General features: G+C 33.5%; 1 protein-coding gene and 1 pseudogene across 1 annotated transcript in view; both read right to left on the bottom strand.

Annotated features, from left to right (window-relative positions):
- The window catches only part of LOC145243682 (integrator complex subunit 13-like), a 1170185-nt gene that overhangs the window by 236544 nt on the left and 920056 nt on the right, over window positions 1–13585 (bottom strand). The gene's annotated exons all lie outside the window — the stretch shown is intronic.
- On the bottom strand, window positions 254–390 carry LOC145244113 (U2 spliceosomal RNA; annotated as a pseudogene).

Here is a 13585-nt window from a genome sequence, read left to right as displayed (position 1 = left end):
AGTTGGGACCCTAACAGGTACTACCACTCCGGGTCAGAGTGAACCTGGGAGCAATGGTAATTAAAGGGTGACTCCACACTCCCCAAAGCCCACAAGCTGGGGCCTCACCAGTGGATATAGTTTGAGGTCATATCCAGGACCCCCATTGAGGGACTTTTACCCTCTGCAGAGGGGCAGTCGGCGTATTCTAATGCCCCACCGACAGGGCCATCTGGAGAATGACTTGAATGGCTTTGAGACTGACTGGTTGTAAAGTGGGTGATCATTTTACATTAAATTAATACAGAAAAGTGATCCCCACTTTATATCACAAAGTTACAAACATAAGTACAGCATGTAGTAAGAACAGGGACTACACTTTGATCTTGGCCAAAAGGCCAAGAAAAGGGTATTTATTTGCTCCCCACCGAGCAGATGTAAAAAAATCTTCTACTCTAATAGCTTCTTCCCCAGAACCGCTAGACTTTGGAATTTCCTTCTGGGTTCCTGCTTCTCCAAGTGTACTGACATGCAGAAGTTTAAGTGTAATGTGAACAGACATCTTGCTGCTCAACTCCCTACATAGTATCCCTGCAACTTATGTCCCTGATAGTAGCCCCCTACATCAAAGTGGCAATGTGCCTTGTTTGGGGTGAAAATATAATAAAAAAAATTGCTCTTGACATATCAAGGCTTTTCAATAGGGTGTGGCATAAAGGCCTGCTACACAAGATTTCTAGCTACGGAATAGCTGGAAATGTTTTCTTAATTATTAAATCATTCCTCTCTGATAGGTTAATAAGATTAGTGGTTGATGGACAGAAATCAGAAGCTCACAGTATTAATGCCGGCGTCCCTCAGGGTTTCATCATGGGACAAGTCTCTTCGTGATATTCATCAATGATCTCCCAAATCACATTCTTAGATCGTTCATAGACATTTATACTAATGACATTACCATCTATGGTAACACTTTTAAGACGAGAAATAGCCAAGATCTCTATGATTCTATCTCCACTGATCTTCAGCATGTGGTGCAATGGGGGAAAAGGTGGCTTGTTAATTTTAATGCATCTAAAACCAAACTTCTATTTTTTTATTATCAATGCTCACCTGGCTCCTATTGAAATTAATGGCCCTCACCTTGAGGACGCTCTATGTTTAAATAAACATTTTGGTCTGATCTTTACTCCTGATCTGAAATGGAGCACATACATTAAATCTGGAAAAATGGTTGGAACATTCTACCGCTCCAGTAGATATCTCATTGCTGAAGCAATTTTCTACCTGTATGAGAGCCAAGTATTAGAATAATATTAATAATAATGTTGTCATATCTGGGCAGGAGCAGCTCAAAGCCCTTTATTCTGTCTTGACAGTTCAAAACAGACTTTATAATCTAGTAGGCAATGCCCGTTTCTCTTCTCTGCAGCCCCCCCCCCAAAAAAAGTGTCCAATATATAATATTTAATTAAAAGATTTAATAAAAATGTTTCAATAATTTTTTATGAAAAAGAGTGCAAAAAGTGTTTTAAATAATTCTTTAAAAAAAAATAAAATTAATTTCAATAAAATAAAAAAAAAAAGAGAATGATTGGAAAAACGTAATAAAAAAAAAAGAACACAGCGTGCGATAAAAAAAGAGAAGGAACTTGCGTGGAGGGGTTTGATGTTGCATAAAAATAAAGACGATAAACGATTTGATTTGGGAATCTTAAGTAGGACGATCCCTGATGTGTTTGTGGTATCATAGTGACTGAGAACTCTAAAGGCCAAGTGACAACAATAATCATAGACCCTTCCCACTTTTTTGATTGGGCTTGTGCTTAACTTTTGTTAAACTTGTTTGGTGAAGTAAAATATATAAATCAAAAACCCTTAATTATATCCAGCAGATTCCATGTAATAAAAAAGAAATTGATCATTCTTCATCTTTGCCTCTACACATAAAAGAAAGATTACACAAACTTTCTCTGAAACGCTTTTTTCAAATTTAAGACAAGATTTTGAAGAAGTTACTTTGAATTGTTCATATTCACAAGAAAGATAGTAAGAGAAGTGTTGTTGTATTGACTCCATCTTTCGCTCGTGAGTATTTTTCTCCCTCATAGCCCACAGCTAGAATGATGTTAAAAGATGGTAGAATATAGACAGCAATAACTTCATCTTTAACTATATATTTTATTAGTAGGGCTACCCAGCATTGCCAGCAGAAATAGTGTAACATATTTATAATAAAACTTCTGGTACTTTATCTCCCTAGATCCGTCTCTCTATCTCTTTCTCCATCTCCATTTCCCCCCTTCACTCTCCCTATCCCCTCTTCCACATCCACCCTGATCATCCCTCTCTTTGCTCACACACAGAAAACTCCTTTTTATCGATTTTTCAAATAATGCTGGCATAAGGAAAGTAACTTCTGGATTCAAAAATCAGAATTACTTCCTTTTAGTTAGTACATAAATGAAAAACTAACGTTTCCTGATGAAATCTGCATAAGTTTGGTGTCAAAGAATTAATTTTTTTTCCTAAATTTCAAATATTATTCATTGCGTACCCACTTTGTTGTTTTTTTTTTTTTTGTTGTTGTTTTTAAGTTTTAGCTGGGGACACACACACACACACACACACACACACACACACACACACGACCGATTTATTTATCAACTAATTGGATCTATTCCTTAAATGCAACTAGTTTCTGGCAATCTTCTGAAGATTTTAAAAGGCTTCCATTTATTCATACGATGACATCTGGGTTTTCTAAGCTGCAACTGTTTCTTTTACCATCTCAAATATCTACTACTATCGAGTAAAACCTGAAGATTAGATTGCTTAATCTACTATCAAGCTATACTAACCCTGAGGTCAGTCACTGTCTATCATATATACAAACCTTCTGAAAACATATTGCAACCCAATTACTGCTTGGATTAGATCATTTTTTTCTTTTCCTTGATTAGTTACTTTCTCAGACTTGAGAGTCAAGTTATTTATTCTATTTCACCCACTGTTAGCAGGGAAGAAGAAAGGTGGGTTCATACCTTTCCCATAGTTATTGATATGAAATTGAACATCTTTAATAAAATTCCGACATGTCTGCCAATTTTTGACAGTTTGATAACCATTAACACTAGAAATGTCAACTCCAATGTCACTACAGAATATTTATTGTGTTATTGAACACCTTTCTCAAGAAACAATGGATACACTCTGCAACAAAAATAAATATTGCCTGCAAGTTGGTCGGTTTATAATGAAACAAAATTTGCTTATTGTTCAAATTTAGAAAGAAATCAAAGATGATCAGCAAAAAAAAAAAAAAAAAAAAATTGGTCTTATTTTAAAATATTCTTTAGAATGTTCTTTCTCCTTTTTTTTCTGAGTTATCATGAAGGTCCAAAGGCCACTCAAGGATAAAGGTTATTCACTGTATGATGGTCACCAGGAAGATAGCATAGTAATCATTTGTGGTGGAAATTGAGTAGAATTTGTTTATTTAAGGGGACACCTCAACAAGAATTTGTTTACATCGGATTTGAAGACAACCATATTGTAGTCAGCTGGAAAGCAGGCTAACAAAACAGAGTTCTATAGGCACATGTGCATCCCATCATCCTAGGAAAAAGCTTTGTTCATGGAATTTGCATTTAGATTTAGGATAAACTGCTAATATTTCTTCCTTTAGGTATCAATTAAACAGTTTTGCAAGCATGGCTGCTAGTTTCAGTTGCAGCTTTTGAGTACTATAGCTGAAATATTGTCAGGACTAATTGGTTTGCTGGCATCAAAGTTCTTGATAAGTGTGACAACATTATGAACATGTATGTAGATGTTGCTCAGATTATTTTCAGACTACAGAGGAAATTTGGGAGGGAGGTAAGTGGTCTTGATCGCATAGGGTTGAATTTGCTGCAAAGTTTTTGGCAAAGAGTTTGGCTTTGTCAGATGGTGACGAGATCACCTCAGACCTGTTGACAGTGGTTGGAATAAAGGGCACACATCTGTTCAGGACTTTGTTATTTGACAAAACTCCTGGAACCAAGCTTTTGTTCTTTTACTTTGGACTTTATTGACTTTTTTGCATTTTCTATAATCCTTCTGCAGTGATCTAGTTTTCAGGAAGAATTGCTATAAGAGGGAAAATTTACTTAAAAAAATTTTTTTTAAATGTGCGGGGATGTGGATAAGTTACAAGAGATCTTAATAACTATTTTTTTTCTCAAATATTTTCATGTAATTAATTAAAAATAGTGAGGCTAATGTAGAGTGAGTGTTTGTATCATGAGAAATTTTGTCGCAGATTGAAGAGAACCATTTTGTTGAGGTGGTCATGCTCGTCTTCAGCTGAGCTGGCTTAAAACGAAGAAAAATGTGAATTGCGTAATAGATAACGTTTTCTTTCATCTGTATTGTGTAGAAGCACAAAGTTATATTTAAGTAAATTTGTTAAAAATTTATAAAGTTATATTTAAATAAAGATAGGTTTTAAATTGTTCGTTGAGAAAAAGATATTTTTCTTCTTTTTTAATAATTCAAATATGGTAGTATTGAATATATGGTTAAGTGGCAGTTTTAGTCATTTAGAACTGCTTTAAAGCTTCACTGCTCACTCATTTTTCGGCCGAATTTCAAACACGGTAGTGTTGAATATATGGTTAAGTGGCAGTTTTAGTCATTTAGAACTGCTTTAAAGCTTCACTGCTCACTCATTTTTCGGCCGAATTTCAAACACGGTAGTGTTGAATATATGATTAAGTGGCAGTTTTAGTCATTTAGAACTGCTTTAAAGCTTCACTGCTCACTCATTTTTCGACCAAATTTCAACACGTGTTAGAAATCTCAGAATGCAAGGGCGATAACCGCGTGATTTACAATCACGCGATTATTTCGACCAATGGTATTGCGTTGTCCAGTTACTGTGGAGGATACAGAAGTGGCAGGAATTTTGTGTTTCAAAAAACAGATTTCAATATGATGCCGAGCAAAGCCGACACGCGAAATCTCGCTCCAGGCCTAATGAACTAAGGCAGGGTTCTACCCCATTTATTTCTCCGCTCATTTAAATGCAGATACTAGCCAGAGGCTAAAATGTTCTACGGAATAATTACTTCATTATCATTGCCCGCAAAGAGGCATATTATTTTATGAACAGTGCGTTGTTCGTATCGACAGTCTGGAAAGATTTTGAGAACCCTCAACCAATTCAACGAGCGGCCGAGTCTACCAGCATCTTCAACAAGAAGAAAACTACCTTCGCCTTTCAAGGCAAGAACTACCCGCCATTTGGCAGAAGCTAAAGAGGGCACTCTTTTGCAATATGGACTCCTTTTTTACCCTTTGTAAATAAATTTATTCTTGGATTTAAGGTGAGCCTTTGTTGCTTTTCTGTGTCTCTTTCATTCTGCCATAGGCAAAAACGAGTAAGAGAATTTCTTACACGGTAGTGTTGAATATATGGTTAAGTGGCAGTTTTAGTCATTTAGAACTGCTTTAAAGCTACACTGCTCACTCATTTTTCGACCAAATTTCAAACACAGTAGTGTTGAATATATGGTTAAGTGGCAGTTTTAGTCATTTAGAACTGCTTTAAAGCTTCACTGCTCACTCATTCTTCGACCAAATTTCAAACACAGTAGTGTTGAATATATGGTTAAGTGGCAGTTTTAGTCATTTAGAACTGCCTTAAAACTTCACTGCTCACTCATTTTTCGACCAAATTTCAAACAATTATTACTGTTTATAGATCACCTTCTCAGTTATATTGTGAAAAAAAATTTCAATTTTCGTTCAGTAAAATAAAAGTTATGATGAATTTACTGGTTTTCAAAATTGTAAAAATTCGTAAGGAGGTGAGCAACGTTTTTTATGACTGGTTTCCATAGCAACCACGTCGCTTCCGAGACTAGTGTCGTTACTACTTCACCCCTGTCGCGAAAAGAGAAGTCAGAAGTGAAACAGAGATAATGAAAGCAGACGAGTGCGTACATTTTTTTTTTTAAATATGTGTATGTTATGTTTATGGAGGGCGAAAAAATAAGACTGAAATTAAAAAAAGAACAAGTGAATATACTGGAACCCTGGAAAAATCATGGATTACAATACAAAAATGCGAGCATGAAAAATAATATGGTTAAGCTTAAACATGGAAAAGAAAAGGAGAAGATATTCTAGTAAAAAATATAAATTTATAACTTAAAATATTGCAGTATAAAGATTTTTTTAAATTCAATTTAACCTTATATAATCAATAAATAATTTCTGAAAATTGAATGTCTTTTGTTTTTTTTAAATGTGATTTTTTTATATTAATTTTTTCTTTTTAAAATGTGCTTTTTTTGACATATTAATTTTTTCTTTTTAAAATGTGCTTTTTTTGACATATTAATTTTTTCTTTTTAAAATGTGCTTTTTTTGACATATTAATTTTTTCTTTTAAAATGTGCTTTTTTGACATATTAGTATATTTTTTTTTTTAAATGTGTTTTTTTGGCATTAATTTAAAATTTTATTTTTTACATTAATTTTTTTCTTTTTAAAATGTACTTTTTTTGGCATTAATTTTTTTCTTTTTAAAATGTGTTTTTTTTTACATCTTAATTTTTTTTTTCTTTTTAAAATGTGTTTTTTTTTTTGACGTATTAATTCTACTTTACTAATTCTTTTATTTTATTTGTTCAATATGTTTTTGGCTTTTTTCTATTGATAAAATACTGCCTGGTATTCAAAAATATAACATGATCTAAATTTTCCAAGGCCAGAAACACATTTTGTGTGTGTGTGGGGGGGGGTATAGATTGTATGTGAATGCCAAGCAGCTGTGAAATGTGAATGCCAAGAGAAAAAAAATCTCAAATTCCAAAAGGAAGAAAATGAATAAATTGCTTTCATCCCCAAAACTTGACCAGATACACACGTGCATCCCATCAATACAAACAGAAGCCATCAATCATGATCGGGTTTCAACTACAATCGAGCAAATCATAGCGGCCACTATTTATGAACTTTTATTTCCACTGTCCAATACTATCTACTTCATGTGAGCTATATTCCCCAGTGTTCCAGGGTGGGGAGTTCCCAACTGGGCTAGTATCGGTTAACCATTTATGACTCATTAAACATATCTATACGCTGTAATAGAGGTGAAAGGGCACTAAAAGAGCAGTAGAATTAACTGTACACCATTAAACACAGATCACTTGACACACAATAGAGTTCATTTACAATTATGGATATTCCCAGGCTGTCACCCATCTAAGTACTGACTTGCTTAACTTTAACTGAGCACTAAATATTGATATAAAACAAGTTACAGAAAATGAGATTTGGGGAGCTTTAAACATAATCTTGTTTTTTAGTTGTAGAGTAAGTATTACTACTTATTATATATATATATATATATATATATATATATATATATATATATATATATATATATATATATATATATATATATATACTAGCATTGGTGCCCAGCGTTGCCCAAGTTTTTGGAGTTGTATGTTGAGCAAAAAACAAAAAAAAAAAACGTGGTAGTAGGAAGGCAGGCTCGAACCCGTGCCGCAAAAGAGGAAAAGAACGGGGGAGAAATAACGTGACGTCTTTGCTGTTACAACAACTGCCAAACCGAAAGTGACGCAAGTTTTAATTAAGGCTAGACAATCGAAAGGAGGGGATGACTTTCAAAAATATCTGCAAAAAAAGCGACCCCCCCCCCCTGTAGAAAAGTGCCGAGTTGAAGATATTAATGTTTTTTAGCCAAGTTTTTGATATTTGTGGTCCGAATGGTCAACCTTCAAAATGATACTGATCTTGTAAAACTCCGTCGCCTCTATCGAAAGTAATAGGCAGACATGCAAACATACATACATACATACATTTATATATTGGTAACTAAAAATTTTTGCCCCAAACCGATTAAAAAGCTTGCCCTATCTCTGAATACCGTTTATGTAAAATTTCAAATGTTTAGACCTCACATTTTCTGAGTAATTTGGTAGAAACGGCAGAGGTCAAATTTTTTAAACTTTAACCCCTATTATGACATCTTAACATTTGTTGTTTTGGGTTCAAATCAAGTCATTAGGTTAGATCCATGTCCAAGAAACCTATATCTAAAATTTCAAGTGTTTATACCCAAAATTGGCAGAGGAGTTTGGTAGAGTTCTCAAAGGTAAAATCGTTGAACTTTGGCCCCTTAAAAGCCAAATTTCTGACCGAAAACGGATTATAAAGATTTTCCCAAATCTCAGTACCCTGTATATCAAATTTCGAGTCTGTAGACTTAAAATTGACAGAGTTATTGCGTAGGGAAATGTACACACACAGACACGTTCACTTTTATAGATATATAGACTAGCATTTCAACCCAGCGTTGCCCGGATGTTTGGATGTGTATGTTGAGCATAAAAAACCCCACAATTTTTTAAACTTTAACCCCTATTATGACCCCTTAACATTTATTGTTTTGGGATCAAATAAAGTTATTAAGTTAGATCCATGTCCAAGGAACCTATATAGGGGTCAAAGTTTTTTTTAAATTTTACCTCTGCGGCTGCTATCAAATTACTCAGACAATTTCTGGTCTAAACATTTGAAATTTTACATAAAGGGTATGCAAAGATAGAGCAAGCTTTTTAATCGGTTTAGGTCGAAAATTTGAGCTACAAATATATAAATGTATGTATGCATGTTTGCATGTCTGCCTAAAACTTTTGACAGAGGCGACAGATCTTCACAAGATAAGTATCGTTTTGAAACTCGACCCTTCAGACGACAAATACGGAAAAATTGGCTAAAAACATTAATTTCTTCACCCTCAACTGGGCACTTTTCTACAGGGAGGGGTCGCTTTTTTTGCCGATATTTTCGAAAGTCATCCACTGTTTTCGATTGTCTAGCTTTAATTTAAACCTACGTCACTTCCGGTTTGGCGGTGGTCATAACAGCAAAGACGTCACGTTTTTTTCCCATTCTTTTCCTCCTTCGTGGTACGGGTTTGAGCCTGCCTTTCTACTACCACATTTTTTTTTTTTTTGCCCAACACACACCTCCAAACACCCGGGCAACGCCGGGCACCCATGCTAGTATATATATAGAACGTGTTCACAACGGATTGAAGAACTTGTTGGGAATAGTTGTAAGCGTCTCTGAGGAGTGACTGGATGGAAGATTTACAGTTCTATGGACGATAGGTAATTGTCCATCCTTTCATGAAACAGCTGTAAGAGCTTAACGCCAAAAAAGTGAATTTCTATTCATGTAGGTTGTGATTTTATTCAATTTACGTATATATATATATATATATATATATATATATATACATATATATATATATATATATATATATATATATATACAGAGAGAGAGAGAGAGAGAGAGAATGAATAGTGGTGCAGAAATAAGTTGTTTTAGAATATTTATTAATTGGTAGAATTCCGGTCAACAATGATTCTGTGTACGATCATTTCAGAGACTATTTGGAGTATCATTATTTTTTTTTTCTGTGCATGTTCTAATTTGTTTCCTCATTAGTGCTTTCACCAACGTCACAAAAGGGAAGTTTAGTGAGAGCATCAGCATCTTTTTTTATAAAAGTTTCAGTTTTAAACATCATAAGACAGATATATATTCACCACATCTGCATCAGTTCCACCAAACATCAAGATAATGATAAAAGAAATAAATGAATAATAATAATCCTCATAATTAGCGGGACCTGTGGTAATTTCACAGGAGACTCTTTCATATGTAATATATTCGTGTTTGCATTCTGTGCATGTTCAGCATAAATGAAGACGCTCTTTTGCTAAAACTACAAAAATATTTATCTAAGCTAGCAGAGACGCTCAGCATAGGCCGGTCATAAAATATGCTTAAATATGATATTTTAATTCATGTAGACTGCGTATATTATAGAGTCAATTTTCTATCGATTGTTATATATTATAAAGTTGCGTTTTTTAAAATAAAAAAAATATATATCCATATGTCTTGGGTGCATCAGCTTGAATTGAAACTGAAATCAAAACTTATGAAGAAAATTATATATATATATATATATATATATATATATATATATATATATATATATATACTAGCAAAAGTACTCGTCGTTGACTGGGTTCAAAAACAGCCTATAGAAAATGGACTCTAATTTATTAAAGTATGATAGGTTATGAAAAAGAAGGGTTGTAAAGAGATAGCTTCGAATTTGGGGGTATCAAAACCAAAGCAAAATATCATGAAAGTAAAAATAAAATAGATAAACTCCATAATTTATTATACCATACCTGTTCACACTGAAACACTTATCACAATATTCTGTGGATCTATATTAAAAAACCTTGTTAAACTTTGTGACATATTTCCAGTCTATGGAGGTCAGGCGTGAACAAACACCCCATAATTTTATTATACCATATTTCTTCAAACTGAAATCATCAAAGTATACTTACGCAGATAGATATGAAAAGTCTTTATTAAAGTTTGTGTCTATTTCCATTCTATGAAGGCCAGGCGCAAATGCAGACCCCATAATTTTATTATACCATCCCTATTTAAGTTAAAACATACTTATCAAAGTATTATTATGTGCCTCTATATCAAAAACATTGTAAACGTTTTTTTATTAATTTTTTAATTTTTTTATTTCCATACTTTGTGGACCAGGCGCGAACGCGGATCCCACAATTTTAATGAACCACCGTTCTGCCAGATCAAACATACCCATTCCTGTGTCTCGATACATCTTCTATCAGTATATGTGATCAGTTTTCTATAATAGTCAACCATATAGGAGCCTATTCGTGACCAGACACACAGACAGACGTTCAGCTTTATATTATATATATATAGATATATATGAATGGAAATGTATAAAAAAGAATATGAAAAGTATAAAAGCTTATAACTTTTCTTTATTCGTTTTCAATTGATGACATGCAGGAATACAAAATAATATTATGAGAAAAAAGTAAAAAACTTTTTTTACAGGTACATAATTTTCGACCGACCCTTCAGTCTTCATTGGTGTAGTGAAAGTATATATATATATATATATATATATATATATATATATATATATATATATATAAATTATAATAAGTTTACCAAGGTAATCAAAATGGTAAACTTAAAATATATTATAAATATTAAAGAGTTAATATTTACAAGTGAAGTAATCTCAACCAGATGTAAAAGCTCAATAAAACCGAAAAGGAAATAGAGCTTACAATATGAACAAATGATTAATAAAACATGTTAAAAAACATCTTGAAAAAGAGTTAAAAACATATTTAAGAATTTAAGAATTCACTTGATTCTTCCGGCATTGGCAGACGTGTTTTAAATATTCTCTCCAGTGCTTTTTCTGTGCACATTTGAACTTTTCTTTTAATGATTTTGAATTCATTCCATTTGTGATTTTTTCCAAGGAATTCAGCCTTTTGGATCATTTTGGACCATTTGGAACTTACCTGTTGGATTGGAAGTTTTTAATTCGACCGTGTTTGGATTTTACCATTCTTGGATTTTTACACTTCAGCGGACTATCCATTCATGTGAAATCTTTTTATCATTTTTTCTTTTACCTCCTATTCCCCTTACCTCACCCTTTTTTTAACCAAGTAAGATTTGTGACTTAATTGTGGTTTCATTAAATACTTTTACATGCAAAATCCGATCCCGCATTTTGCTAATTCCTTCTCTCTGATGAGAAGGAGAGTATTTCTTCGAAACTCCACGGATTAAGGACTATCTACTTATCTTGTGCTTTCTTTTTAAAATTAAATATGTTTTTAACTCTTTTTCAAGATGTTTTTTAACATGTTTTATTAATCATTTGTTCATATATATATATATATATATATATATATATATATATATATGAGTTTCTTCTTCTAATGGAAGCTGAAACGAAAACTTGTGAAGAATTCTTTGTAAAATTATTTATAAAAAAAATAGATGACTTGAGTGTCATCAGCTATAATCGAAACCAAAACTTATGGTCCTTGGTAAAATTATTTATGACAAGAAATGGAAGGTCATAGCAATTAAACGACAGTCACTTGGAAGAAAAAAAAGATCTGTGACACACAAATATTTTAAACATTCAATTTCATATAAGAGGTTCTCTCTCTTTATTTAATTTTCTTATTTTTTGTTTTTGTTGAGAATGGAACATTCTTCTGGATGCTAAACATTCATCTGCTATTCCAGGAATTCTACCTAAGAGATCTTTTTAAAATATTAACCACCTATCTTAAGTATAATTATTTGAATTTCTCTTGCACTTGGTTCACTGGGTGTATTATCAAGTAGTTTTTGAAATTCTTTTTCATGAACTCGGTTGCTCCTATGATTACTGGGATGATGAAGATTTTCCTAAGATTCCAATTTCTTTTGATACATCATATTTCGGTATTTAGTTATTTTCTCAATCTTTGCTCTGTTTAAGCCAGCACCATTAGAGATATTAACTTCAACTGGGATTGTAGCTGTAGAGATCTCTCAGTCACAGTAGATGATGTACGGCTACTTTCAACAGTACTTTCTGGCATATGATTCACAGGACTTGATGCATGAAAATATGCACTGGTTAAACCACTACAGAAAATTCAAGCTACACCTGTGTTTCTAATTATAGACAGATAAACTTATTGCTATTATTTCAAAGGTAATTGCAAAGTTAATGGGTAACAAATGATTGGCTATTTAAAAGAGACTAACAATTTCTACAATTTACAGTTCACATATAAACCTTTGAATGGATTGAAGACTCAAAACTTGTTTTGGGGTCAAACGGCATTCCAGTCCAAATTAAAAGTTTTGAATAAATTTCTATATTTGTTTTCAACTTTTACTTTTCTATGATTTTTGAGGTTCTATAATCCAGAGCAGATTTAATGTTATGCCCTTGAATTTCTATTTTTTCTTTTTTTGTTTTTTATGAGGAGTTACCACTTATCAGAGTCAAAGATCACTCAATAATATACACAGGGTGAACGATAGAACTGTCAATCTAGAAAAGACTACATGATCCCATTTCCATTTGATGAAAATTGTTGTTTTTTGCAGACCATCTACTAGTTGGTCAGTTGTGTATAAATCCCACGGAACTTTCTATCATGTCTGAAAGTGACACAATGAACAATGAGCATCCTCAAAATGCATCGCTGGATTACCACAAATAACAGGAACGTGCCGCCCAGGGTGATGAAAACAAAGTTTCAGCCATGGTTATGGTCTTGGTGTGATTTCAAGTGAGGGCCACATCATGCCATCTCACATCTTCGAAATCGGCTTAAAAGTTAATACAAAAATGTACCTGGATGTGCTGAGGAGTGTGGTGATCCTCTGGTGTAATCAGGTGACTGCTGGCAAACCCTGGGTGTGGCAGAAGGACTCGGCGCCAGCCTACAAATCTAAAGAGACCCAGGTTTCAGGAGTGCTACAATGTTGTACCATTCCCTCACTGCCCCCTTCCTCCTCCCCTGACTTGAACCTGCTGGACTACTTTGCTTAGCCATACATCAAGAACATCACCAACATAACTTCCCACAACACCAAAGCCTATTTTGCCATCATCCACTAAGTATTCGCCGTG

The sequence above is a fragment of the Euprymna scolopes genome, chromosome 22 (genome assembly GCF_053919585.1).
Source record: "Euprymna scolopes isolate OS-2025 chromosome 22, ASM5391958v1, whole genome shotgun sequence".
Lineage (NCBI taxonomy): Eukaryota > Metazoa > Mollusca > Cephalopoda > Sepiida > Sepiolidae > Euprymna > Euprymna scolopes.
The sequence above is the reverse complement of the archived record's forward strand: the minus strand, read 5'-3'. Positions and strand labels throughout refer to the sequence as shown.